At 47.6% G+C, this 26,407-nt stretch overlaps 1 protein-coding gene across 3 annotated transcripts in view; it reads right to left on the reverse strand.

Moving 5' to 3' along the window:
* TNKS1BP1 (tankyrase 1 binding protein 1) overlaps positions 1-26,407 on the reverse strand; it is a 583,852-nt gene that overhangs the window by 350,788 nt on the left and 206,657 nt on the right. For 2 of the 3 annotated variants that reach the window (XR_011203085.1, XM_069233036.1), the window contains exon 1: positions 2,608-2,748. The exons of the other annotated variant lie outside the window; for it this stretch is intronic. The gene's annotated coding sequence lies outside the window, so the exon portion shown is untranslated. Of the gene's footprint in view, positions 1-2,607; positions 2,749-26,407 lie in introns of those variants that run through there. 3 annotated transcript variants of the gene reach the window in all.

Genomic DNA, 26,407 nt, shown 5'->3' on the forward strand with positions numbered 1-26,407 from the left:
CTCGGGGTATCTGCACCTCTCTCCCCAGGGCTCACCCTCCCCACCAGGGGTACATGTACCTCTCTCTCTAGGGATCACCCTCCCCACCAGGGGTATCTGCACCTCTCTCCACAGGGCTCACCCTCCCCACCAGGGGTATCTGCACCTTTGTTCCCAGGGCTCACCCTCCCCACCAGTGGTGCATGCACCTCTCTCTCCAGGGCTCACCCTCCCCACCAGGGGTGCATGCACCTCTCTCCCCAGGGCTCACCCTCCCCACCAGGGGTATCTGCACCTCTCTCCCCAGGGCTCACCCTCCCCACCAGGGGTACATGTACCTCTCTCTCTAGGGATCACCCTCCCCACCAGGGGTATCTGCACCTCTCTCCCAAGAGCTCACCCTTCTCACTCGGGGTATCTGCACCTCTCTCCCCAGGGCTCACCCTCCCCACCAGGGGTACATGTACCTCTCTCTCTAGGGATCACCCTCCCCACCAGGGGTATCTGCACCTCTCTCCCAAGGGCTCACCCTTCTCACTCGGGGTATCTGCACCTCTCTCCCCAGGGCTCACCCTCCCCACCAGGGGTACATGTACCTCTCTCTCTAGGGATCACCCTCCCCACCAGGGGTATCTGCACCTCTCTCCCAAGAGCTCACCCTTCTCACTCGGGGTATCTGCACCTCTCTCCCAAGGGCTCACCCTCCCCACCAGGGGTACATGTACCTCTCTCTCTAGGGATCACCCTCCCCACCAGGGGTATCTGCACCTCTCTCCCAAGGGCTCACCCTTTTCACTCGGGGTATCTGCACCTCTCTCCCCAGGGCTCACCCTCTCTACCAGGGGCACATGTACCTCTCTCTCTAGGGATCACCCTCACCACCAAGGGTATCTGCACCTCTCTCCCAAGGGCTCACCCTTCTCACTCGGGGTATCTGCACCTCTCTCCACAGGGCTCTCCCTCCCCACCAGGGGTATCTGCACCTTTGTTCCCAGGGCTCACCCTCCCCACCAGTGGTGCATGCACCTCTCTCTCCAGGGCTCACCCTCCCCACCAGGGGTGCATGCACCTCTCTCCCCAGGGCTCACCCTCCCCACCAGGGGTATCTGCACCTCTCTCCCCAGGGCTCACCCTCCCCACCAGGGGTACATGTACCTCTCTCTCTAGGGATCACCCTCCCCACCAGGGGTATCTGCACCTCTCTCCCAAGAGCTCACCCTTCTCACTCGGGGTATCTGCACCTCTCTCCCCAGGGCTCACCCTCCCCACCAGGGGTACATGTACCTCTCTCTCTAGGGATCACCCTCCCCACCAGGGGTATCTGCACCTCTCTCCCAAGGGCTCACCCTTCTCACTCGGGGTATCTGCACCTCTCTCCCCAGGGCTCACCCTCCCCACCAGGGGTACATGTACCTCTCTCTCTAGGGATCACCCTCCCCACCAGGGGTATCTGCACCTCTCTCCCAAGGGCTCACCCTTCTCACTCGGGGTATCTGCACCTCTCTCCCAAGGGCTCACCCTTCTCACTCGGGGTATCTGCACCTCTCTCCCCAGGGCTCACCCTCCCCACCAGGGGTTCATGTACCTCTCTCTCTAGGGATCACCCTCCCCACCAGGGGTATCTGCACCTCTCTCCCAAGGGCTCACCCTTCTCACTCGGGGTATCTGCACCTCTCTCCACAGGGCTCACCCTCTCTACCAGGGGCACATGTACCTCTCTCTCTAGGGATCACCCTCCCCACCAGGGGTATCTGCACCTCTCTCCCAAGGGCTCACCCTTCTCACTCGGGGTATCTGCACCTCTCTCCACAGGGCTCTCCCTCCCCACCAGGGGTATCTGCACCTTTGTTCCCAGGGCTCACCCTCCCCACCTCTCTCCCAAGGGCTCACCCTTCTCACTCGGGGTATCTGCACCTCTCTCCACAGGGCTCTCCCTCCCCACCCGGGGTATCTGCACCTTTGTTCCCAGGGCTCACCCTCCCCACCAGTGGTGCATGCACCTCTCTCTCCAGGGCTCACCCTCCCCACCAGGGGTGCATGCACCTCTCTCCCCAGGGCTCACCCTCCCCACCAGGGGTATCTGCACCTCTCTCCCCAGGGCTCACCCTCCCCACCAGGGGTACATGTACCTCTCTCTCTAGGGATCACCCTCCCCACCAGGGGTATCTGCACCTCTGTTCCCATGGCTCACCCTCCCCACTAGGGGTACATGCACCTCTCTCCCCAGGGCTCACCCTCCCCACCAGGGGTGCATGCACCTCTCTCCCCAGGGCTCACCCTCCCCACCAGGGGTATCTGCACCTCTGTCCCTGGTGGCTCACCCTCCCCACCAGGGGTATCTGCACCTCTCTCCCCAGGGCTCACCCTCCCCACCAGGGGTACATGTACCTCTCTCTCTAGGGATCACCCTCCCCACCAGGGGTATCTGCACCTCTGTTCCCAGGGCTCACCCTCCCCACTAGGGGTACATGCACCTCTCTCCCCAGGGCTCACCCTCCCCACCAGGGGTGCATGCACCTCTCTCCCCAGGGCTCACCCTCCACCACAGGGCGGCTCTCCCTCCCCCAGGGCCCGCTCTGCTTTGCCGACGGACAGATATGACCCCCGCCCCTCCCCTCCCTTCCTTACCTGGACCTCCTCGGGGGTTACTCTCCCCCCACCTCCGGTGTCCCCTTCCGACTCCCCACCTTTGGCCGCTCCCACCTTCCTCCTGCCGTCTCCCTTCACGTTTCCCTCCTCCGCTTCCTCCTTCACGCCCTCCTCCCCATCTCCTCCCTCTTTCCCTCCCATGGCAGCCTCCCTCCTTCCCTCCCCGCCCTCGCTCCTTCACACCCTCCCCTCTTCCCTTCTCTCTATCCATAAATCCCTCCCTCCGTCACCCCTCCCTCCCCCTCTCCCTCCTTCACACGCTCCCTCCTTCCCTTCTCTCTATCCATAATCCCTCCCTCGCTCACACCCTCCCTCCCCCTCTCCCTCCTTCACACGCTCCCTCCTGCCCTCCCTCGGTGAGGGACATTCCTTTGCTGTTGTCGTCACGGCAGCGAACAGGATTCTGTCAGGAGAGAGCCAAACTCTCACATCTGGAGGGGACCTCTCCCTGCCACTGGCCGCAGCTGGACTGCACCCTTCCGTCCCCCGTCTCCCTCCTCCCGTCTCTCTCCCACTGCTCCCCACCAGTTCTGACACCCGACATCCCCACTCTCCCCCAGCTCTATCGCTTCCCTATTTATATCTGTCTCCCACTCCGCTCTCTCTCTTCCCTATCACCACCTCCCTGTGTCCCACCAGTTCCTTCTTCCTCTCTGTGCCCCTCTCCCTTCTCTTTCTCTGTCTCTCTCTACCTCTTTCTCTCCCTCTCCCTCTGTCTCTCTTTCTCTCACTCTCCCTCTCTCTCTCTCGCTCCCTCCCTCTGTCTCCATCTGTCTCTCTCCCTCGGTCCCTCTGTCTCTGTCTCTCCCTCCCTCAGTCCCTCTGTCTCTTTCTCTCTCCCTTTGTCTCTCCCTCTCCCTCTATCTCTCCCTCCTTCTCTCTCCCACTCTCTCCCTCTATCCCTCTGTCTCTCTCCCTCTCCCTCTGTCTCTCTCTCCCTCCTTCTGTCTCCATCTCTCTCTCCCTCCTCCTGTCCCCCTCTTCCTCTCCCTCGGTCTCTCTCTCTCTCCCCCTCTCCCCCTGTCTCTCTCCCTCTCCCTCTCCCTCCCTCTGTCTCCATCTGTCTCTCTCCCTCTGTCTCTTTCTCGCTCTCCCTCTCTCTCCCTCCTTCTCTCTCCCTCTCCCTGTCTCCCTGTGTCTCTCTCTCCCTCTCTCCCCCTCTCCCTCCACTTCCCCTCTGTCTCTCTCTCCCTCTATCTCTCCCTCCTTCTCTCTCCCTCTGTCTCTCCCTTCCCTCTGTCCCTCTCTCTCCCCCTCTCCCTCTGTCTCTCTTTCCCTCTGTCTCTCTCTCTCCATCCTTCTCTCTCCCTCTCCCTGTCTCTCTCTGTCTCTCTCTCGCCCCCTCTCCCTCTGTCTCTCTCTCCCTCTCCCTCCCTCTGTCTCCATCTGTCTCTCTCCCTTTGTCCCTTTGTCCCTCTGTCTCTCTCTCTCTCCGTCTCTCTCCATCCTTCTCTCTCCCTATCCCTGTCTCCCTCTGTCTCTCTCCCTCTCTCTCCCCTCCCTCTATCTCTCCCTCCTTCTCCCTCCCTCTCCCTCCCTCTCTCTCCCTCTCTCTCTATCCCTCTGTCTCTCTTTCTCTCCCTCTGTCTCTCATCCCTCCTTCTCTCTCCCTCCTCCTCTCCTGCTCTCTCTCTCCCTCTGTCTCCCTCTGTCTCTCTCTCCCCCTCTCCCTCTCTCTGTGTCTCTCTTCCTCTCTCTCTCCATCCTACTCTGTCCCTCTCCCCATGGGACAGGGCCAGCTGCTCTAGACTGACAGTCAAGTCAGTGTCTCTGGTCTGGGCTGGATGAGCCCTTAGGGCCCTCTGACCCAACAGGCTCTGCACAGCCAGAAGGACATTGTGCAGAAAGAATCAGGGCAGCCATCTTAGTTAAGGCAGGAAGCCTCTAGGAGATTCCTGGTGCCACCACGTGCTCTCTTGGGGCTGCCGTGCTGCCGCAGTGTAGCAAATGTGGGCAGAGGGGTTATGCAGTTGCTCCATGGGGACTGGCGGAACCTCTCCAGCTTTTTAAACACATCATCATGCGTCAGGCGGATAACCTCAACCACAAATGCCGCCACCTTGATACTCCGTTCAGACATCAGATGATACAGCCTTGTGAAGTCTGCTCAACTTCACCCATAGAAGTGGCGGGATGGAGTCCGGCAGCGAGGAAAGTGCGCGAGAGGCGCATAGACATCACCTTCACCGTACAGTCCTCCCTGTGACAGTCGGTTTAGAGTTTGGCGGACAAATGTGACGGCTGTCCCATCCGCTGTATTACAGCTATCCCCTTAGGCTATAATGGGATCATAATAGAGCAGACGGGATATCCGTCACGTTTGTGAAGGAGTAACCCCATCCGCCAAACTCTAAGGCCCTAAATTCACCTCCCATATTCAAGACTGAAGGGTCTTTTTTGCAGCTAAAGGCTTCATCCAACGATCGCCGATGCCAGGCAACTCAATTTGGGTAATAACTTCAGTTTGTTCCGGCCAATGATGTATTATGTCATGAAAGTCAGTGGAGCCAGAGTGAGAAGCTTGGTCTTGCCAATGAACGCTAACATCTCAGGGCAAAACGTAGGCAGGCATTTCAGGTTGGTCCCACCGGTGACCTCCAATGTAATATAACTCAACCGGTCCAGCACCTACAGCTTATTTCCTCCAATGGTCGCCAATGTCATGGCACTCTACTAAACCGGAGCCTGAAAATTGGTCTTGTCAATGTTCTCCGATGTCGCCACTGAGGCAGCTGATTCAGAATGCTCCTGCCATGACTACACAATGTAACAGTGTTAATAGTTCCTGACTTACAGGACATAACAAGTCCAAATGGTGTTTGTAAAATGCGTACTGCGATTGGAGAGCTGCGTATGAGGCTTTTAGGGATCGCACAAATGTTGGTGAGCCCGGCAGCTAATGTTGTAACAAAGCCAACCTGAATCACGCAGGAAGAGGGATTTCAGATACGGCGCCCATCTTGGATTGTGATCTGGTAAAAGGAGAGTGAATTCAGAATCTCATCACTTCCCAAAGTAGTTTGCGTTTGGCAGTCGTTGGAGGATCATCATGGAGCCAGTGTCTTGTGGTAGGAGCATTGGATTGGAGCCGTGACTGCCTACGTTTGCACTATCTTGTCCAGTTAGATCATCCTAATGATCAATAACACTTTCAGGGCCTGGAATATTTGTACTTAATTTGTGTGTGCACTATTTTCTATCACATTTTGTACTTTTTTTGTCACCTTCTTATTTTGCACTTTGTGTCTCTATGGTTCTCATCGTCTGCATTATACATATCGTCATTTTCCCTGGATTTACACAACTGGTACTTGTTTTGAACTCATGTGCATTGAACCCTCCAGTGAGTTTGTAAAAGTCACACACAAAGATTGCACCACAAGGATTTTCAAAGACAAATATTAACAAATGTTTTCTTATATTTCCCGCAACAGACTGCATTAAGTTTTAGAGAAGAAAGGGCGTAGTTAGAGGAATTGTTACTTGAGGTTATTAGGTAACATGATTGTGCATGAGATGAATGTTACAAGTCCCTTCTCCAATCTTGCGTTGTTTAATTGCAGTCTTCCATAGCATTTCTGAAGGAAGTGTGATAAGATCAGTGTATTCTCTCTCTTCTCCTTACCCTTTTCCCCTCTCTGTGGGCTGCTGTGATTTGTGTTACAATTAGAAGTTATAGTTTCTCTGTGGAGGGGAATAAGATTAGCTTCATGGCTTTCCTGCAGACCGGTACCAACAATCCTGGAACTACAAAAGTTTGGGAAGCCGACCTTGGTTTATCTCCACAGGTGCCATGAAACTGTCATAATGACTCTCGGATTACGAGACGGCTGGATTTGGGGCGGCAGCACCTCTGCTTTGGAAGCGACTGAGTCACTCCCACATCGGTTGGAAGCTGTTGGCCCAACTCTCCTGGCTCTCTAGCAGCACCTCACCCAAACGCAACCGGTGAAGGTAATTTGTGGCAGCCTAGCGCTTGGAAATCTGAAAACCTATCTGGGAAATCGTGGTAAACAAGCCTTACTCTCTTCTCTCTACATACAAGTCTCTTACACACATATAGGCAAGAAAAGAGATGCAGGGCAGTTTTCAACACAGTTATTGGAAAGAGTGCAATCTACGATAAAAAAATGAGCTGCAATGATTAGGATAATCAGGAATAACAAAATTAGGATTGTGAAAATCAGAGATGTAAATATGAACAAACTAATGACATATATATACAATTCCTACCTAAAAGCATTATCTCTAGCCCCTCAGCGACAGCATGGCGATGTAAGCCAAATCTGTCCATGAGAAGCACACCCCACCCCTGTTACCTTGGTACAAGGTCAGGCCTTCAGTTTCTAGATCAAGTTTCGCAGAGACACAGAGGCTGAGGTCGGCCACAAACCTGCATGAAGTATGGATGGAATATCCTGGCTGGGGCTCCCTCTAATGCCCTTTGCCCTACCAGATATTTTTTATAGGGGACATGTTTATGTTCTTCCACAAAAACCTGATGCGATTATGTACCTAAGCGCTGGACTGTTTACACAGTCTTGGGACTGGCAATACAAAATATCCTGTGTGCCTCGCATTTGTGTATCTGTATATTGGTATCTATTGGGAGTTTTTAACGTTTCTCTATTTCAGAGATTATATATTCTCTTAGAGGTCTCCGGTTGCGGAGATTCGACTCTTTGACTTCTGTCTTTATTTCATTTTTGTTTATCCCAGAGTTTTTTAGAACCCTCTTGTGCTTGTTTAGTACCTTCCTTAGGGGTGGCACTTTGTAATTGTGGGTTAGTTGGCCTGGTCCCCAGACTATCCCGTCCTATACTAGTATAGGTTTTGGAAATAATCTTTGGCAGTTCACGCTCCTATTCCTGTTGAGGAACCTCTCGGAGCCATGCTGCTGCTTCCCCTTTAATATTACTTAAAATTATTTAGAACACTGTGTCAAAAGTGCGCATCAGTTTCATCTCCAACTCCAGGGCTGGGGCTGCCAGTGCTCATTTTTAATTTGTTTCAGCATTTCTGGTAAATTGGCAAGTGTCGGGGTACCATGTTTGGTAGTGCATACCGCGGCGAAGGCTGAACCCCAAGTGTTCCGATCCTCTATTGAGGGAACCTTGCCAAACGACATGCATATTGTGAGATTTCTTTGTTTGTCTTGGGGTCCAGTATGGGGAAATACTGCTTCCAGCTGATTTGTTTTTTGTTCAATGCAGAATAGAATCTTCCTCCACTTTGTGGGTGCTTTTCCCATTATTGAGTGTACAGTTTGTGGATTCATTCCTGGAATGGCCAATTGATGAACAGTTGGAGCAGCCCACGCTGGGGCGCTGTTCAAATTCTGCATTACAAATTGTTTTGCTTGTCAATATATTGCTACTGGCTCATTATAAAGTGTGCGTACTTCAGCTACTGGCATAGCCTGCACATTGGGATGTGGTGTACACGTGCCAAGGGTTGGCCTCATCGGTTCATCATTACTTAATAGACCTAATCTCATGCGTTGTATTATATGTGGTAGGGTGCCACTGAACTTGTTTTGATGTTCTTGATAAGAGAGAGGTATCTCTAAGTATTAAGAAGCTCGGTGCTGTTGCTGTACGTTTGCTATTCTATATGCATGAAATGTTTGTGTATTTGCATCTGTTTCAGGAAAGGTGACCCAAGAATAAAATATTTCTGTTCTATATGCGTCATGTGCTTCCATGACGAATGTAACATCCCGGCCCTCTTCTGTTAAGCCATTGGCTAAGAGAAACTGTGTGACTGGTTGTCTGCAGTTCTTCTGAATGTTTATTATGTTTGTCATATTAAGGAATAGTTATTAGGATTGGTAACACCAACATGGGTAAAATAATTTTATTATTCAAGCTTGAATAACCTACAGCCTGGATATACGCTCCCTATTTGGCTGAAGAGTATTGCCCCTAAGACCACAGACGTCTCCGTGTAATGGTACTTAGGGTACCTTCAGTGTGTGTGAGACTGAGATATTCAGGAGACTCGTAAAGTTAGTGCCTACACCATCGTTGGTTGCGCCATGTCATAAGGGCTCTCAGATTACAACAAGACGGCTTGATTTGGGGCGGCAGCACCTCTGCTTTGGAAGCGACTGAGTCACTCCCACATCAGTTGGCAGCTGTTGGCCCAACCCTCCTGGCTCTCTAGCAGCACCTCGCCCAAACCCAACCGGTAAAGGTAATTTGTGGCAGCCTTGCGCATGGAACTCTGCAAACCTATCCGGGAAATGGTGGTAAACAAGCCTTGCTCTCTTCTCTCTACATACAAGTCTCTTACACACACATAGGGAAGAAAAGGGATGCAGGAAAGTTTTCAATACATTTATTGATAAGACTGCAATCTATGATCAAATACATGAGCTGCAATGATTAGGATAGTGAGGAATAACAAAATCAGGATTGTGAAAATCAGAGATGTAAATATGAACAACCCGACATATTGCAATTACATGGATATACAATTCCTATCTAAAAGCCTAATCTCTAGCCCCTTAGCGAGAGCATGGCGTTTAATCCAAATCTGTGCATGCAGTGTCCGTGAGAAGCACACCCCACCCCTCTTACCTTGGTACAAGGTCAGGCCGCCAGTCTCTAGATCAAGCTTCGCAGAGACACAGAGGCTGAGGACGGCCACAAACCGGCATAAAGTATAGATGGAACCCCCTCCAATTCCCTTTGTCCTACAAGCTGTTTTTTAAAGGGGATGTTTATGTTCTTGCACAGAAGCCTGACACCGGTGCGTACCTAAGCGCTGGACTGTTTATGCAGTGGGGCCAGCAATACAAAATATTATCCTGTGTGCATCGCATTCCGTTCTTGTGAATCCGAGGAAGAGAACATGATGTAAAGTGTGTCATCCATAACACCGATAGTGATGCTGCCTCAGAATAGCCACTGTTTATGAAAATAAAAACATTGTCACTAAAAGAAGCTGAACTCAAATGAATAAAAATGGATACAGAGCATGTTGTCTAGGTAAAAGGGCACAGGCCCCAAGCCTAAGCTAAGTCACCACTGTGCCCAGGCAAAAACTACAAATGGACCCACAACAAAACCCTCTACATTTTTTCTAGATGATATTGGAAAAGCCATTCTAGATTTACGAAAATAGACAGAAGAAGCCTGGAGTGAGAATCAGTTGCTTCAACAGCAAGTATTAAGTGGGTCACATCAGATTAACCAAGTAAGTAGCAATAGGGCCTCAGCATCAGGTCAACATTTAGAAAATACAACAAATATGGGGAGTACTTTGAAGCAAAATCTCACAAAGTAGTTATGATACCCACACCATTAGCTCCACCAGAAAGGTGTAGTAAAGACCCACAAAAGCAAGGAATTTTAAAGTCAATGTGGGATACATTTTTGTGTAAAACCAGGTCATATCAATCCCCAGAGTCCAAGGTTGCATTCATGTTTTCCAATCTATCAAGGGATGCAGCAGCGTGGTCAATGACATTGATAGAAAGTTAGAGCCTGTTAGTATATGACCCTGAAGTATTTAAGAAAGAATTAAGCAGAATTTCTGACAGGAGGACGTTGACGGAAGAGGCTGATGATAAATTATTACATCTTAGCAAGTTAAAGTAGATTTGTTACCACATGTGATACAATTTCAGAAATTGACATTTGAAACCAATTATCCTGAATAAGAAAGAACTACTATTTTTATAGGAGTGTAAATGATGAATTAAAAGACATCCTGTTTTAGAACCCAGAACGTCTGCAAATGTAGAGTGTCTTATCAACTTAACTATAGGAATTGATAAACGATTTACAAATAGACAATTTGAAAAGATCTCAATAAGATCAGAAGATTTAGAACAAGAGTGTTCCAGAGAAGTTCTGAAGTAGTAAGAACCACACATCCCCACTTGAGAACATGCAGTTAGGTGCGATACATTCATCCTTAGCCAAGGAGGAAAAAAAGGGAACCAGGGTTGTGTTGTGGTACAGAGCAACATTACGTTAAAAAATGGGACAAGAAACCTGTGAAAAAGGTATCAGGAAAACTAGAATGCTCAACTGAAATGTGGTGGGATCCATTGAGCAATCATTTTGTAGGCTCCACTGAGGATATTCTGAACACATCACATTCAGGTACAGCACTGGTTTAACCATTTCACTGCAGGAAAAAGACAACTTTTTCACATCTAACAACAGTTGGTGTTTCTGTGGCTACCTCGAATTTTAGACATTGGAAATTGGTTAAAAAGTTGAAACTACACATTGTAAAGAAAAACAGACTAGAACAAGTGAGAGTGATAGATTGTACAAAGTTGACATCAGGATTAATCAGTCATTCCACTATTTCATTATTACTTATTAGTCGAGGTAATCCCAAGGAATAATTGCCCTTTGCCATAGTTGATACTCCTCAATTCCAGATCATTTTAGGAATTCTATGGTTAGTTAAGTATAATCTAAGAAACAATTGGAAGCAATTCATAACACAATTTTTGTCATCAAATGGTACCAACATATGTTATCAAGATTTAGATTTGGCCTAAGAGAACATTAGGGCTCATTTACAAATTTCAGCCATGGTATCCGAAAGCCTGAAGACGAGATTGATTTACTTAAAAATATTCCTAAGGAATATCATAATTTGTTAGATGTGTTTAGTAAACAGCAATCAGGGTAGTTGCCTCTTTGTAGAAAGTGCAATTGATCTGGAACCTGGGGCCAAATTGTCTTGCAGCAGAATATACGCATCAACAGATAAAGAGGCAGAGCACTTGAAAAAATACGTAGAGATATATCTGGCAAATGGTTTTTATTAGTCACAATCTCCTGTATCTTCACCTCTGTTTTCTGTGCCTGAAAAAGGAGATCTTTGTGTCAGTATTGACTATCGTGCCTTGACCAAAGCTACCATTAAAAATTGTTACCCCCTTCCTTTTTTCTCAGGCATGTTAGACAAGATCAAGGATGCTAACATTTTTATGAAGCTTGATCTTAGTGGTGCTTATCATTTGACAAGAGTTTGTAATGGGAAGGAGTGAAAGACAGCATTTTGTACCAAATTGCGCCTTTATGAATATCAAGTTCTACTATTTGGTCTGTGCAATGCTCTTGCAGCAGTTCACCTTTTTCTTAATGACATCCTTAGAGAATTTATTGATATCTTTCTTTGTTTACATTGATGATATTCTAAAATGCTCAAAAGACAGACAGGAACACATTCAGCATGGATGCCAAGTATTGCAAAAATTGCAAGAAGACGTGGGCATGGCTGTGCCAGGTTTATTAAAGTGACAGTGCTCGGCTGAGGGTATGGCTGTGCAAAAATTCAAGTGTCAGTGCACAGCCACAACAACCCTTGTTGACCATGGCACCACTATCAGCCTCATGGCGTCAAATGAACCAAAAGGTGAAGCTCGACTGCAGCATTCTTTGATGTCTGTCATGCCTCTGTCAGTCTCCAGGTATCAGATGGATGTGGCCATGGCAGCTGCCGTGTACGTTTTGCTAAAGAGCCATTGCTTATGAGTGCCAACTATATGCCAGCACAGCATAGAGCCTTTGAATTTTTTCATTTCCCCATGATTGCCTTTTTTGTTACTTCAAATATTTCTAGGAACTTTACCACCCAGATCTTTAGGTGTGTGTGTGTTCCAGATTGAGTGCAGTTATAAGGGCTTGTCTACATGGTCGAATGGCTTCTGATTAAAGGCGCCACGCAGCATCCTTCTATGGTCGGGTAACATTGCTGGGCAGAAGCAAAGAACGGTATTAGGGTCTCCTTTTCCACGTCGCAGAGTCTGCATTGTGTCTTGGCACATTTTAACCAGGTGGGTGAACAAGTCCAAAGTTGGTTGGATTCGTAAGCAGAAATGCATAAGCTCAAGCTTGATATGGAGTGGGAATTAAACGTCGAAGTAGGGCTGTGGTTTTAGAGACTTGTAGGTGTTACTGACTTGCCAGGCATGGGTTTGCTTTGCCCGAGTCACTTTGGGTCTGATTTAGAGTTTGGCGAAGGGGGTTACTGTAGGAAGCTGGCCTGGTGTGTTGTTGGTACCTAAGGTACTTATGCCCTGTACCGGGTCCAGGTATCTCCTATTAGTGAAGTGCAGGCAGTGCCTAGAAGCCAGGCTCTCTAGAGGTAGTTGTGGATGAGCAGCGAAGACTTATCTAGGAGACATGCAAAGCTCATGCAGTACTACTATAGTCACACAGCACTATCACACATGAAAGAAAACACTCAGTGGTATGAAAATAAAGGGTCTTTATTACAGTAACACCATACCAAAACACTAGACAGGTGACCCTCCAATAGGAAGGAAGTAAACACACTAAATATGTACAGAAATAAGCATAGAAAGTGATAGAAAACAGTGCAAATGCAATAGGACAATAGTGACCATGGGGGAGCCCAAACCAAAAACTAAAAAATGGAATGCGAATGTAGGACCCCCACCTAGGTAAGTGGGATGTGTAGAGGGGAGCTGGAGGAACTAGGTAACCCCAAAGGTAAGTACCACAGTGCCTCCCAGTGACCAGGACGAAAGGAGTAAATTACTGGATTTTCCCCAAACCACCCAAATGGAAGAAAATAAAGAAAACACAAAACCCAGACAAGACTGCAAGAAACCAGCAATGGATTCCTGAAGAGGATGACCAAGTCCAGAAGTCACAGAAGAGTCCAGGGGGAGTAGGAGCTACTACCCGCCCAGCTGTGGTTGCAGGAGTTGGTCGTGGTAGGACGAAGAAGGTCAGGAATGCAGCCCTGGAGCAGGTGAAGAGTTCCTGGAGGACGCAGTCGACGTCCCACGCTGGATGGATGATTGCAGTTGGTCAGAAGCAAGGAAAAGGCAGAATTTGTGGTGAAGCAAAAGTGGAGCTGCCGAGGACCAGCAAAGTCCAGGAGGACTCAACCAATGGAGCAGCCTTAGGGGGACTCCCAGCAAGGCAGAGAGTCCACAGAAGAGGAGGCAGCCCCCATAGGAGACCCACTGGACAAGGAACCAGGAGTCACAGAGGAGCCCATGTAACACTACTGGAGAAGGGTCTCACGCTGCAGGAAAAGCACGCAGAGAGCTGTGCATCACAGGAAGGAGTGCTGAGGACTGGGGCTACACAGAACCTGAGGATCCCTTGGAGGAGATGCCAACAACCCTTGGCAGCTGCAAGAGAAGTGGTGCACGGGGGTAATGTCCTGCATGGGAAGGCAAAGGCTTAACTCCACCAGTTGGACAACTGTCAGAGAGGACCAAGAGGACTACTTCAGACTACCACCCATGATGCAGGATCCACACAGCTCAGGATGAGAGGAGATCCACGGAACCAGTCTTCGTTGCAGTTGGTGCCTGCGGATGCAGGGGAGTGACTCCTTCACTCCAAGGGAGATTCCTTCTTCCTTGTCATGCAGGTTGAAGACTTGCTGCCCTCAGAGGATGCACAGCCGGGGAAATGTTGCACAAGCTGGAAGGAGCTGTGGAAACAATGCTGCAAGCAGAGTAGTCATCGTGGATGCAGAGGGTCCATTTGCAGTTCCAGTTGCCAGAAGTCGAAGCAAAGGTTGCAGAGGAGTCCTGCTGGAATTTTGCCAGCTAAATCTGTGAGGACCCACCCAAGAGAGAGGCCCTAAATAGCCCTGAAAGGGGGATTGGTCACCTAGCCAGGTTACCACTTATCAGGAGGGGGCTCTGACGTCACCTGCCTGACCTGGCCACTCAGATGCTCTTAGAGGTCCCTGCCAACCTTGGATTCAAGATGGCAGAACCAAGGGAACCTCTAGAGGAGCTCTGGGCACCACCCCTGGGGTGGTGATGGACAGGGGGTGGTCACTCCCCTCTCCATTGTCCAGTTTCACACCAGAGCAGAGACTGGAGGTCTCTGAACCGGTGTAAACTGGTTTATGCACAGATGGCACCAAATGTGCCCTTCAAAGCATACCAGTGGCTTGGGGAAGCTACCCCTCCCAAGCCATGTAACACCTATGTTCTGCCTTCCTGGGCTTGAGCTGATCAAGCAGCAGGGTGGCAGAAATCTGTCTGAGGGATGGCAGCAGCTTGGGCTGCCAGGAAAACCCCAGAAGGCTGGTAGGAGCAATACTGCGGATCCTCTAAGGGGCCACCAGAGTGCATGGAATCATTCTTCCAATACTGGCAACAGTATTGGGGTATGATTCTGACATGTTTGATACCAAGCATGCCCGGGTTCGGAGTTACCATTATGTAGCTGGACATAGGTAGCGACAACAAGTGATTATTTTATTCATCCTAGCTCTAGGCACATTTGTGCCGGTGTTGTATCATTTGGAAGACTATAGGTGGGTTCCATAGGCTTTTTCAATGACCAGATCTAACAAACTTTCCATCCTTTTTCCTACCATTATTTTGCAGCCATATGTGATGGACAGGAGCAACTTCATCACCATGGACTTCTGGAGTGGTCCTAGAATGGGACCGTGCAGTGATCTTCAGAGTATGAAATCCTGAAGTCAGGGAGGCAGCTTTAAATTTCATTGTGTCCATGTGTGGAGCGACAGTGCCTCTTGAATCAAATACCATACCAAGCTATTTATATGTTGATTTGAAGGATAACTGGAACCCCATTTATAATCCATGATCCAGGTATGCTTAATTTCTAACTACATTTCACTGATTTTGTTATTTTATACTTGATTTCAATTTTGTGCAGTTTTCTAGAAGCTGCTGCAGTCCTACAAGAGTCATGCTCAACAAGAGAAAGTTATCAGGGTATAACATTTGAGTATCTCAGCAGTCATCTAGATTTGGAGGGTGTCATTTATGTGATCTGATTCTGTAGACAGGCTTAAAATGTAGATATTAAACAATAAGAGGGGGAGATTTAATCCTTGTTTAAGGCCAACTGCAGAGTGGATATCCTAAGGGAGCTTGGTGCTATCTCCAAGCTCAACACATAACCTAGTTTCGGTGTAGAGAAGTCAGATGGCCCTCATTATTTTCGACGGGGTCCCAATACGGTTGAGTTTCTCTTGAGTAGATCTCGAGGGACTCTGTCAAACGCCGCCTTAAAATCGATGAAACAAGCATGAAGTGTTGATTTTGCTATAAAGGCCTTTTCAATGGAGAGTGCTTCCAGATCTGAGGATGCACCCTGACCTGTACAGAATCCTGTTTGGTTCAATGGAATAAGTGCCAGGTTGTCAACCCATTCTTGCACATCTTGCAGTACTAGGCTTGCATAGTACTTGGAATCAACGTCGAGTAGGGCTACTAATCAGCAATTTGTTCGGTTGCCTCTATCGCCCCTTTTTAAAAATTGGGTAGATTATAGATCCATGCCAAGAATCTGGGACTGCCTGAGGGAGGCTCACCGCACTAAAGAGGAAGTAGAGTGCATTTGGCCTTAACTCTTGGGAAGGTTTGAACAGGGCAGAGGGTAGTCGAGAAGGTCCTGGGGCCCCTTCTGTTCTGCTCTTCCTTATGATAGTTTCTATTGGGCTTGTTTTTCGCTTGGCTAGCCCTGATTGCCTGTGAGATGTCCCCATCCTGGTCTGGGATATGGCCAATCTTGTACCCTGAATAAGCACCCCACCTCGTTTACATCCTTCCTAAGTGGTGCCTTTCGAGTCGAGCAGGTTTGTTGTGGGCATCTGGGTGAACGGCATGCTAGATCCTCTTGAGATCCTCACAGCTGCACATTCGCCTGGCCCTGGTGACGGGTGATATTGCTGTGGGTGGTTGTGCATTTATCAAAGATCTGGAGTCTTCTCGTATCTGATTTTCGATCAGCTTCTCTGGCTTTGTAGAGTAGTGGCTTTGCGGGTGGTGTTCCCAGGACCCCTCGCTTATATTTGCGCCGTGATCCGCAGTGTGGTTCATGAATTATTTTCCAAAAAGCTCTAGAATCTTGGTGTTGCATGTATGGAGCAATTTGGCCAAGAACATATCAGAATTCCAACCAATCTGCCCTCTTGTACTCTTGGCTCATCTTCCTCTACTTCTCTTCTTGCACCTTCACCAGGTGATTGCACTTCAACAGTCGGTACTCTCTGTTTGATGCTCTTTTTACTGTAATGAGATTTTTTGACATTTATGGCAAAGTTTTCTGGTTAGTGGTTAGTTGAAGTGAGGAGGCTTTCTCTCTGCCATACTTTGTTATCAGAACTTTGCAATGATGTTCCTAGTTGTTAATTGTGTTGGATAGTGTGTGTGGGTATTCATTCAATAATTCCATACAGTCAGTTAGAGTTTCTTCTTGCCACTGTACGTGCCTTTGGAACCACCTCAAATTTTCGGATTTTGAGTCAGAATTTGAAATGGTGGCTGCAAAGAGAAGATATGGCTAGAGATTTGCTACTATTGTCCAAGGATTCAAGTCTCTTGATTCGCTCTCTTCAATTTCAAAATCTTCAGTGTATTTGAAAAGAGCCTGAGAAGCTGTCATATAGTCTATCACGGTAGTGGACTTTTTCGAGAAATGTGCCCAAACTGAGGGTTATCCCCTTTGAATCTCCCATTTAGGATTCGTAACCCTGAAGCTGTTAACCACAAAGGCGAGCCGAGCACCCTCAGAATCGCTTCCTTTGATGGTGGGACTGCCGGATCCAGAATATTCCATACTGAACTTTGTGCTATGATCTTAAAAATCTTTCAAATTAAAATCCCCAGAAATAGTTATAAATTGCGCATCTTGGGCCGATTTCAGACTCTTGGGCGTCATTTCCAAGATCGGTATGGTTGCCGACTTCGCCTTGTAAGCAGGTTACGATAAACATTCAGTACCATTAATGACTGTTTCACCCCTTGGGCCAGCCCTCAATTTTGACCGCCTTGAGCCAGTTCTCCGATTGGCCTGTAATTTAAATTGCAACAAGATGTGTATTGCTAAGCCTCCTTTTAGCTGTCCTTTGAAACTTGGGGCCCGATTTAAATTTTGTCGGAAAGGTTACTCCATCACAACGGTGACGGATAGACTGTCCGCAAGAAATATAAATCCGATAGGATATAATGGGATTTATATTTCGGCGAACAGGATATCCGTCACTGTTGTGACGGAGTAACTCATCCGCCGAAAGCTAAATCAGGCCGTTAATCTAGTTGCTGTCTTGGAAAATTCCAGATCCCCCATCAGGGGCACTGAATGCTCAGACCAGGTCTCTTGTAGCAGTATAAGTTGGAACTTCCCTAGGAAGTCAACCACTTCTGGTTAGTAACCTTGTTATGGACTTCAGATGTACTCCGTGAACAGATGTGAATTGGATCTACAGTTGGTCCATTTTTATCTGTTTCCTACCTTCCCGTACCAAGTGATTGCCTATGTTCACAATTCATAATTCCCTTTTTTTCTGCTAAAACAGAGGGAAGTCAGGACCAATCATGTTTTACAAGGGCACTAACATGATGGGATGCTTCAGAGATGCAATGTACCGGCTGGAAGTCAGCCCAAGTTTGTTCCCGTTGACTTGAATTTGCAGTGCCAACTGGATTTCTGAGATTGGAGAAAGGTGTGTGGCGACTGCTTCTTTTCAGTCTGCGAATCATGAACAATTGTTCTCTGTAATAATGGACTGCCTAAGGTAGGTTTTCGTGCAACTGATACAGTCTGATGTGACATTCTCTCTAGGTGCACTTTCTCTGAAGATTAGCGAGCGATGGCTAAAAGAGATGGATGACAGTTTTCTTAATAGAGCGAGATCTTGATGCCCTATTCCCAAAATGTTTTTTTTTCACCAAACACTTAGGCCCTTATTACAACTTTGGTGATCTTTTTACAAGACCACGAAAGACGGGGGCGACAGAAGACCACCATATTACGAATACTGCAGGATTTCTGCCACATTTTGGGTGGAAATCCTCCAGTAGTAGAGCTTGCGGTCAGAGGCGCAGAGGTGGTTCCACCACTGGCCCCGCCCCACCAAAAGGACTCCACCAGCCGTATTATGACCTGTAATACGGCCTGGCGGTGTCCTGATGGTGGGGCGCTGCATGCGGTGGAAGCGCCCGTTCCCTGCCGGACGACCTCCTCGCCGGACAAAGTAAGTCGATTGTCCGACAGGGGAGGGGGGTGGGAGTGTGGGGTGTGTTGTGTGTGAGTGGGTGTTGTCTGCGTGTGTGAATGTAAGTGTGTATGCATGTTTGTATGCATGTGTGTATGCATGTTTGTGTGCGTATGCATGTTTGTATGTGTGTTTGTATGCATGTGTGTATGCATGGTTGAATGTTGAAGTGAGTGCGTGTTTGAAAGTTGAAGTGAATGTGTGTATGGATGCATGTGAGTGAATCCGTGTATGGGGGCATGTGAGTGAATGCATGTATGGATGCTTGTGAGTGAATGCGTGTATGTCACTAATGGTGAATGAATGTATGCGAGGTGCATGAATGAGTGTATGCGGGGTGCGTGTGGGTGCCTGTGTGCGTGTATGCAGGGGCACTGTACTAGAAGGAGGGGCACTGTTCTGGGAGGGGGTGTGGGTGGGCAGGGGGCGCTGTTCTGGTGGGGGGGCGGGTTCTGGTATGGAGGGGGGTATTGGGTTTGAAGGGGCGTAGGGGAGTCATCTAAGGGTGACAGGAAAGAAATTTCCTGTCACCAGTAGCCTTTCCGCCAGGGTTTTCGTGGCGGTGCTACCGCCGCAGAAACCCTGGTGGAAAGCCAGCTCATAATACCGCCAGTGGTCTTCATTGGACCTCCGGGTCGGAGAGGCTAATCTCTGGCCCGGAGGGTCCAACCGCCCTGGCGGTACAGACAGAGATGTGGCGGGTTGGCAGAGGTCAACCCACCACACTCATAATGTGGCTGTCTTCACTGCCAGCCCATTGACGGTGAAACCGTCACCGCGGCCCTGGCGGTCAGAAGACCGCCAGGGTCATAATGGGGGCCTTAGTTCTGGTGATGCCGTAGTTATCAGCGTGGGATGAGTCACTTGAATTCCTCTGGGCTTTATAAATGTTACTGATGAGATGTGTGATGGATTAGGATTTTCTGCAGTCTTAATGTTCTTAAAGTGTTTTATAAGGTTGCCACAATTTAGTATGTCATGTGGCCCTAATGATGAATATTGAGGGTCTGGTAGGACTGTATTACCTGTTTCCTTGATCTGTGTCCTGTCAGTGGTGGTAACCATTTGATTGTGTACTTGGCTGGGGTCGGTTTGTGTTATTTTTGATTCAAGTGGTTTGTGCTTCTTTGAGTTCTTGTCTCTCTTGTCCAGGAGTTGTGACAACTGATACTGAGGGAATATTTGCTCTGGGTGAGATAACTCGTACTCATTACTAAGCTATTACTGCACGATTTAGAAGTGTTAATGATTGTCGAATTACATGAAATAACAAGTCCAAATGTGTCTTGTTAAATGCTTACTGCAATTTGAGAGCTAAATATGAGAATATTCAGGATTGGAATAAAAAGGGGGTGGACACAGTGATAAAAACAATACTAACCTGAAACTTGCAGGAATTGAGGTTTCAGATACAACAGCTGTAAAGCAGGTAAGTCGGGTTCTCCAACAGGAGAGGGGGTGGGGGTGCGTGTGTGGGGGTGTTGTGGGTGTGTCTGTTTGTGTATGCGTTCATGCGGGTGTGAGTCGCGTTGAATGAGTGCATGAATGACTGCATGTGAGTGTACGTGTATGTTGTGTGTTGTGAATGCGTGTGTGCGACAATGTATGTTGATGTGTGGGTATGTATGTGTGCATACTTGGGTGGATGTGGGTATGCGTGTGTGTATGAGTGTGTATGTGTGCGCGTGTGGGTGTGTAAATGTCCGGGGGGGGCAGGAGAGGGAGGGGAAGGGTGAGGGAGGACTCTGGGGAGAGAGAAAGGGGTGGGGGAGACCCCTATCAGTGCCAGGGAAGGAATTCCCTGGCACTGGTAGTACCTAAAGCCATGGTTTATGTGGTGGTACGCTTGCCACAAAAACTATGGCGGTAGGCGGGGTCATAATTCAGAGGGTGGGATTGTGACGGCCGCCTGGCTGGAGACCGAATTCTCCAGCCCAGCGGCCGTTACCACCCTGGCGGACGGAGTGGTACATTGGCGGTACAACCACCAATGTCATAATTTGGGAAAAGGTACCGCCAGCCTGTTGGCAGTACCTTTCCCCAAATTACCGCCAGGGTCATAATGAGGGCCATTGTCCTTTTTCCCTGCATTTACATTTACATATACTTGTTTTAAACTCATGTGCATTGAACTCTCTTGTAAGTTCATAAGAGTCATACACAAAAATTACAACGCACGGATGTTGAGGAGGAAGCGTAATAACCATTGCTATTTTATATTTCCAATGTGAGGCTACATTACATTTTAGAGTAGAAAGGTATTAGTTAGAGGGTGTTTTACTTGAGGTAATTAGGTAAAAGAATTGTACATGATATGAATGTTACAAAGTTTCTTTTGTAATCTGTATTGTTTAATTGCAGAATTCCAAAGCAGTTCAGAAGGAAGTGTGAGGAGCCTCGCATCAGTGTTTTCTCTCTCTTCCCCTTTACCCTCTGAGTGGGCTGCTGTGATTTCTGTTACAATTAGAAGTCTTAGTTTCTCTGATGAGGTAAATAGGATTAGTTTCATGGCACTCCTGAAGACTGGTACCAGAAATCTGTGAACTACGACACTACCTGACCCACAAACCTCTTGCAAAGTAATCTTTTATGCAAACTGAATTACACAGCATTGTGTGCTAGTGACGATATTTATGTGAAGGTATACTTTGAGAAAGAGAATGATGTTCTGGTTGTTTTGTGTGAAAATAATGATTCATAGGAAACAAATGATTCTATAAATTCTTCACCTCAATCAACGTCTGATGTGCTTCATGTTGTGTCTGATGTGCTTATGTTCCAAACATGCTTATCATGTGGGCTATGTTTTGACCTCTGACCCCTTTAAAAGGTAATCCAGTGAAAAAGCTCTCACAAAGTCCACCATAGCTGTTACGACGTGCCATCAACGGAAATCCCATGTTCTCCTTTATTGATACTTGTACTAGCAGATCAGTCTGGAAAACCTTTGATTTCATCTCAGTACCTTTCTCGGTGCAACATCCCTAAGCAGAAGCTGTGATCCACCCAGCGATTGCTGCTGTGCTGGAAAAGGGGACTTTGGTGCCTTCTGTAAGTATTTGTACTACATCTATTTTACCCATCAAAAAGTCTGGTGCAGAAAACTATTGTTTTGTTGTACAAGAGGTTTGCGCCATAAATGTTGTTGGATTGCCAAGTTTACCTATTTTTCGTAATCCTGCTACTATTCTGTCCTGTATACCAGTGATTGCTGCATGGTTCGCTGTTGCAGATTTGGGTTCTACTCATTACCTGATAACCAATAACTTTTTGCGTTCAGGGTGTGAGGGAGCACCTCATGGTGTGTCGATTGCCTCAAGGTTATCCAAAGACACTTTCTAACTGTTCACAAGCCTTCATTAACATTCTGGAAAGTCTCCACTTTCTGGACAGATTAATGTTAGTTCAGTATGTTGATGATTTGTTGGTTGCTTCTAGCTCATTGAAACAAAGCACATTTGATTTTCATATCACTTGACACAATTGACTTAAAAGAGACAGAAAGAAGAAGTCACGACATTTTGAGAGGGGAGCGATATCTGTCTGTGGAGTGCATTAAAGCCATCGGCGAGGTGCCCAGACCCGTTACCTCTGCCAGGTACACACTCTTTTCTGAATGGAAGCTATTTTATCTTCTGTATCTTTGAAAGAGCACTGTTCTCTTCAACTGCTTTGTCTGTGCCAAAACTTTTGCATGGTATTGCCATGAAAGGAGAGTGGTTTGCTTTGAATCTGCTAGTACCAGATTGTGGTGGCAAAAAAGAAAGCAATTCCTTACTACTCCTTTGGTCTCAATGTCATCGCAGCAGACCTACCTCCCTGCCTGTGCGAGAGTGGCTGCAAGTGCCTAACTAGTTGAAACATCTGGGAACATTGTGTTGGGCTCATCTCAAATCAGCGCCTTTCCATTGCCAGGTGGTCAAGATAAAAAATACAGTTGTTATTGGCATCCTACACCATGTTGGTAAGATGTCCCATGTTGACCCATTCTTCCTTCTTCCCCAAAACTCTAGAAAGAGAACCGCATATCGATCTTACTGATATACCTTTATCAAACTGCGATCTTCTATATTATGTTGATGGTTCATTTCTTAGAAATGACAAAGGGGCTTTGGTTGCCAGTAATGCAGTCTATAACAGATATAACATTTTTGAGAGTTGATCACTTCATGTTCTTGCTAAACCATTTTCACTGATTCCAAGAACATTTAGCTCGTGATTTCAGACTGCCCTACAGAGGTGGGAATAACTTTCACAATTCTGTAGCATAAGTACCACAAAATTACTCTTAAATATGCATAAGTATATGAGAAGCGAAATCCAACATTTAGCGCAATTTTCTAATTGCAAAATGCACCCTGGCATCCAAAATAGGCTAGAGGATGCTTTTTTTGTTAAATAAATATTAGTAAATGCTACAGGGCACAACCAGCTATAGCCAGCAGCCGCTCGCTCTTTCTTAGCTTACTGTAGTAAATGCTATAGGACACAACCAGCAGTAGCCAGCAGCCGCTCGCTCTTTCTTAGCTCATTGCAGTGAATGCTGCAGGACACAACCAGCAGTAGACAGCAGCCGCTCGCTCTTTCTTAGCTCATTGCAGTGAATGCTACAGGACACAACCAGCGGTAGACAGCAGCCGCTCACTCTTTCTTAGCTCATTGTAGTAAATGCTACAGGGCACAACCAGCTATAGCCAGCAGCTGCTCGCTCTTTCTTAGCTCATTGCAGTGAATGCTATAGGACACAACCAGTGGTAGCCAGCAGCTGCTCGCTCTTTCTTAGCTCATTGTAGTAAATGCTACAGGATACAACCAGCTATAGCCAGCAGCCGCTCGCTCTTTCTTAGCTCATTGCAGTGAATGCTACAGGACACAACCAGCGGTAGACAGCAGCCGCTCGCTCTTTCTTAGCTCATTGTAGTAAATGCTACAGAACACAACCAGCAGTAGCCAGCAGCCGCTCGCTCTTTCTTAGCTCATTGCAGTGAATGCTGCAGGGCACAACCAGCAGTAGCCAGCAGCCGCTCGCTCTTTCTTAGCTCATTGCAGTGAATGCTACAGGACACAACCAGTGGTAGCCAGCAGCCGCTCGCTCTTTCTTAGCTTGCTGTAGTAAATGCTATAGGACACAACCAGTGGTAGCCAGCAGCTGCTCGCTCTTTCTTAGCTCATTGTAGTAAATGCCACAGAACACAACCAGCAGTAGCCAGCAGCCGCTCGCTCTTTCTTAGCTCATTGCAGTAAATGCCGCAGGACACAACCAGCGGTAGACAGCAGCCGCTCGCTCTTTCTTAGCTTACTGTAGTAAATGCTACAGGGCACAACCAGCTATAGCCAGCAGCTGCTCGCTCTTTCTTAGCTCATTGCAGTGAATGCTGCAGGACACAACCAGCAGTAGCCAGCAGCCGCTCGCTCTTTCTTAGCTCATTGCAGTAAATGCTGCAGGACACAACCAGCAGTAGCCAGCAGCCGCTCGCTCTTTCTTAGCTTGCTGTAGTAAATGCTATAGGACACAACCAGTGGTAGCCAGCAGCCGCTCGCTTTTTCTTAACTCACTGTAGTAAATGCTACAGAACACAACCAGCAGTAGCCAGCAGCCGCTCGCTCTTTCTTAGCTCATTGTTTCTATGCTCCTGCGGTAGGATTTTTGCCCCAAACTACTCTTAATTACTCAAGCTGGTGTAATGGCGTAATTTCACCTCAGAAGAGTAATCTTTAATTGCTGAAATTACTCCAATCACTCTGGCGTAATAATAAGTTCACCCAGGCCTAATGCCATCAAAATCTGCCATTGTTCAATGCCCTGCACATCAATCCACTCAGGATGAAATGTCTAAGCTCTTAAAAAGGCTGCTATGTCTGCACAGTTACTGTAAATGTGGCCCAGATTGCTGAGCACCTCATGCAGGGGCAGCCCTTCTGTTATAGTGGAGGAGCTTCGCCCCCTGCTCAGAGTCCGGCAGGCAGTGACAAATAAAATGATAATAAAACAATTTTATTATCATTTTCTTTGTCGCTGTCTGACAGCTTGGATTGTGGAATGCAGAGCGGGGTGGGGCAATGGGGAGGAGTAATGGCCGGGTTGGAGAAATGGCACATGCTCCCTGTGTCTGAGCGAGGGTCAAACCAGCCTGCTCAGTCCAATCCCGGCGCTGCTCTCATGCTTGCTCTAGCATGAGGGCAGAATCTGAATTGGGAGCCTGTGGTGACTGCTGGGAAGAGAGGGAGTGTCCGGCAGCAGGACCGGGAGGAGCAGCGGCAGGTACATTTTTTTTATTTTTAGCCCCCCCCCCAGCCAACACCTCCCTCCGACACCCTCCTGCTCCACCACCCTTGATTGGCGGTAGCTGCCACTGGCCTCATGCCTACCTTAACAGATCTTGCTGAATCACAAGGGTGTACTTCAGACATTGAAAATAATGTATGGTTATAATACGAATGCAGACGAGACCCCGATGGAGTGTGACAGGACATATGAGGGAGGAGGAAACACCCCCAGAGTACGGCTCACAAATTTAGCCCAGTTATATCACTGTGCCACCCATATTAGCAAAGGCTGCATGATTCTTGTCACAGGTACCCACTGGTTTGCTCTCTACTTCACTTCCACTACTGAGCATTAATGTTACCCCTGTGCTACTTGCCAAACTTTCCACGCCAAAAAAGTGTCAAGATCACCCCCGATTCCCATCCTCTTCCCTCCCCCTTCCCCTCCCCCTCAGCTTTCTGCCTAAGATTTAAGTTTTACCAAGGCTGGAACTTTTGTTCTACAGCCTCATGGGAGTGCTGTGACCTCTAATTGTTGGTTCTACGGCTGCAAGTTGTGTGGCCTAAGTTAATTAATGGATGACAAAGACACATGTAATATGTTTTTACAATGTTTTATTTACATTTTTTGCTATTGCTGACATTATTGATTTTTCATGAAAGGCTGCAATGCTTTATTAATTATAATGACTGCTGATGGATTATGGTTAGTGAAGTCAGGGATAGAAGGATGCATTTAAACATATGATTCTGGTCTTTAAGCATGGTTACATTGATAAAGCCAATAGGCTTGCTTGATTTAAAGTGACACCGTCCTAAATGCTTATGTGCTACATTGTATGAGAAGAGGGTCTATAAATTTTGAGGTCCTGGCTCTTTAAGGGTCAAATGTAAAGCCATTAAAAGTATTTCCTACAGCCTTATGTATATTTGTAAATTGGTGCGTAGTATTAAGTACTGTGTGTAATAAATGCACTTTTCCTTTTATAAATAACAAACACAGACTGGACAATCATTTATTGAGTGTTATTACTGCGTGCCGAAGAATGGGTATTACTAACTCACACCACCTCCCCCGAGGAGGCCTTGGACTGCTCTGCTTCGCTACCCTAATAGAGTCAAGCGCTACAATGGGGTTCCCAGTGAGGGGGTAATTGTGGACCTATTACTTGTGCAGGCAAATGCTTCATCTATACTGACAACATGTACCCACATTTTTTGGGGCAATACAAGTACATCATAGACCTTTCTCCATGCTCGATATACGCCCATCTGTCCACTGACTCTAACAGAGAGTCGCTTATGGTCTCGATCTCCTTTGATGAAGAATAACGATGATATATCTGCACGTGCATGGGCATTTCATTCCTTAAGGTGACAATGTCACCACCACCCTCAAGCCAGAATATGCACTTCCCAGACCAATGAAGGTAGACCCTGCTATTCTCTTAGCTGATACTGCTTATAGACAAACTTATGAGATCACAAACAGTAGTGTCATGATGGG

The sequence above is a fragment of the Pleurodeles waltl genome, chromosome 4_2, assembly GCF_031143425.1.
Source record: "Pleurodeles waltl isolate 20211129_DDA chromosome 4_2, aPleWal1.hap1.20221129, whole genome shotgun sequence".
In the NCBI taxonomy this organism is placed as follows: domain Eukaryota; kingdom Metazoa; phylum Chordata; class Amphibia; order Caudata; family Salamandridae; genus Pleurodeles; species Pleurodeles waltl.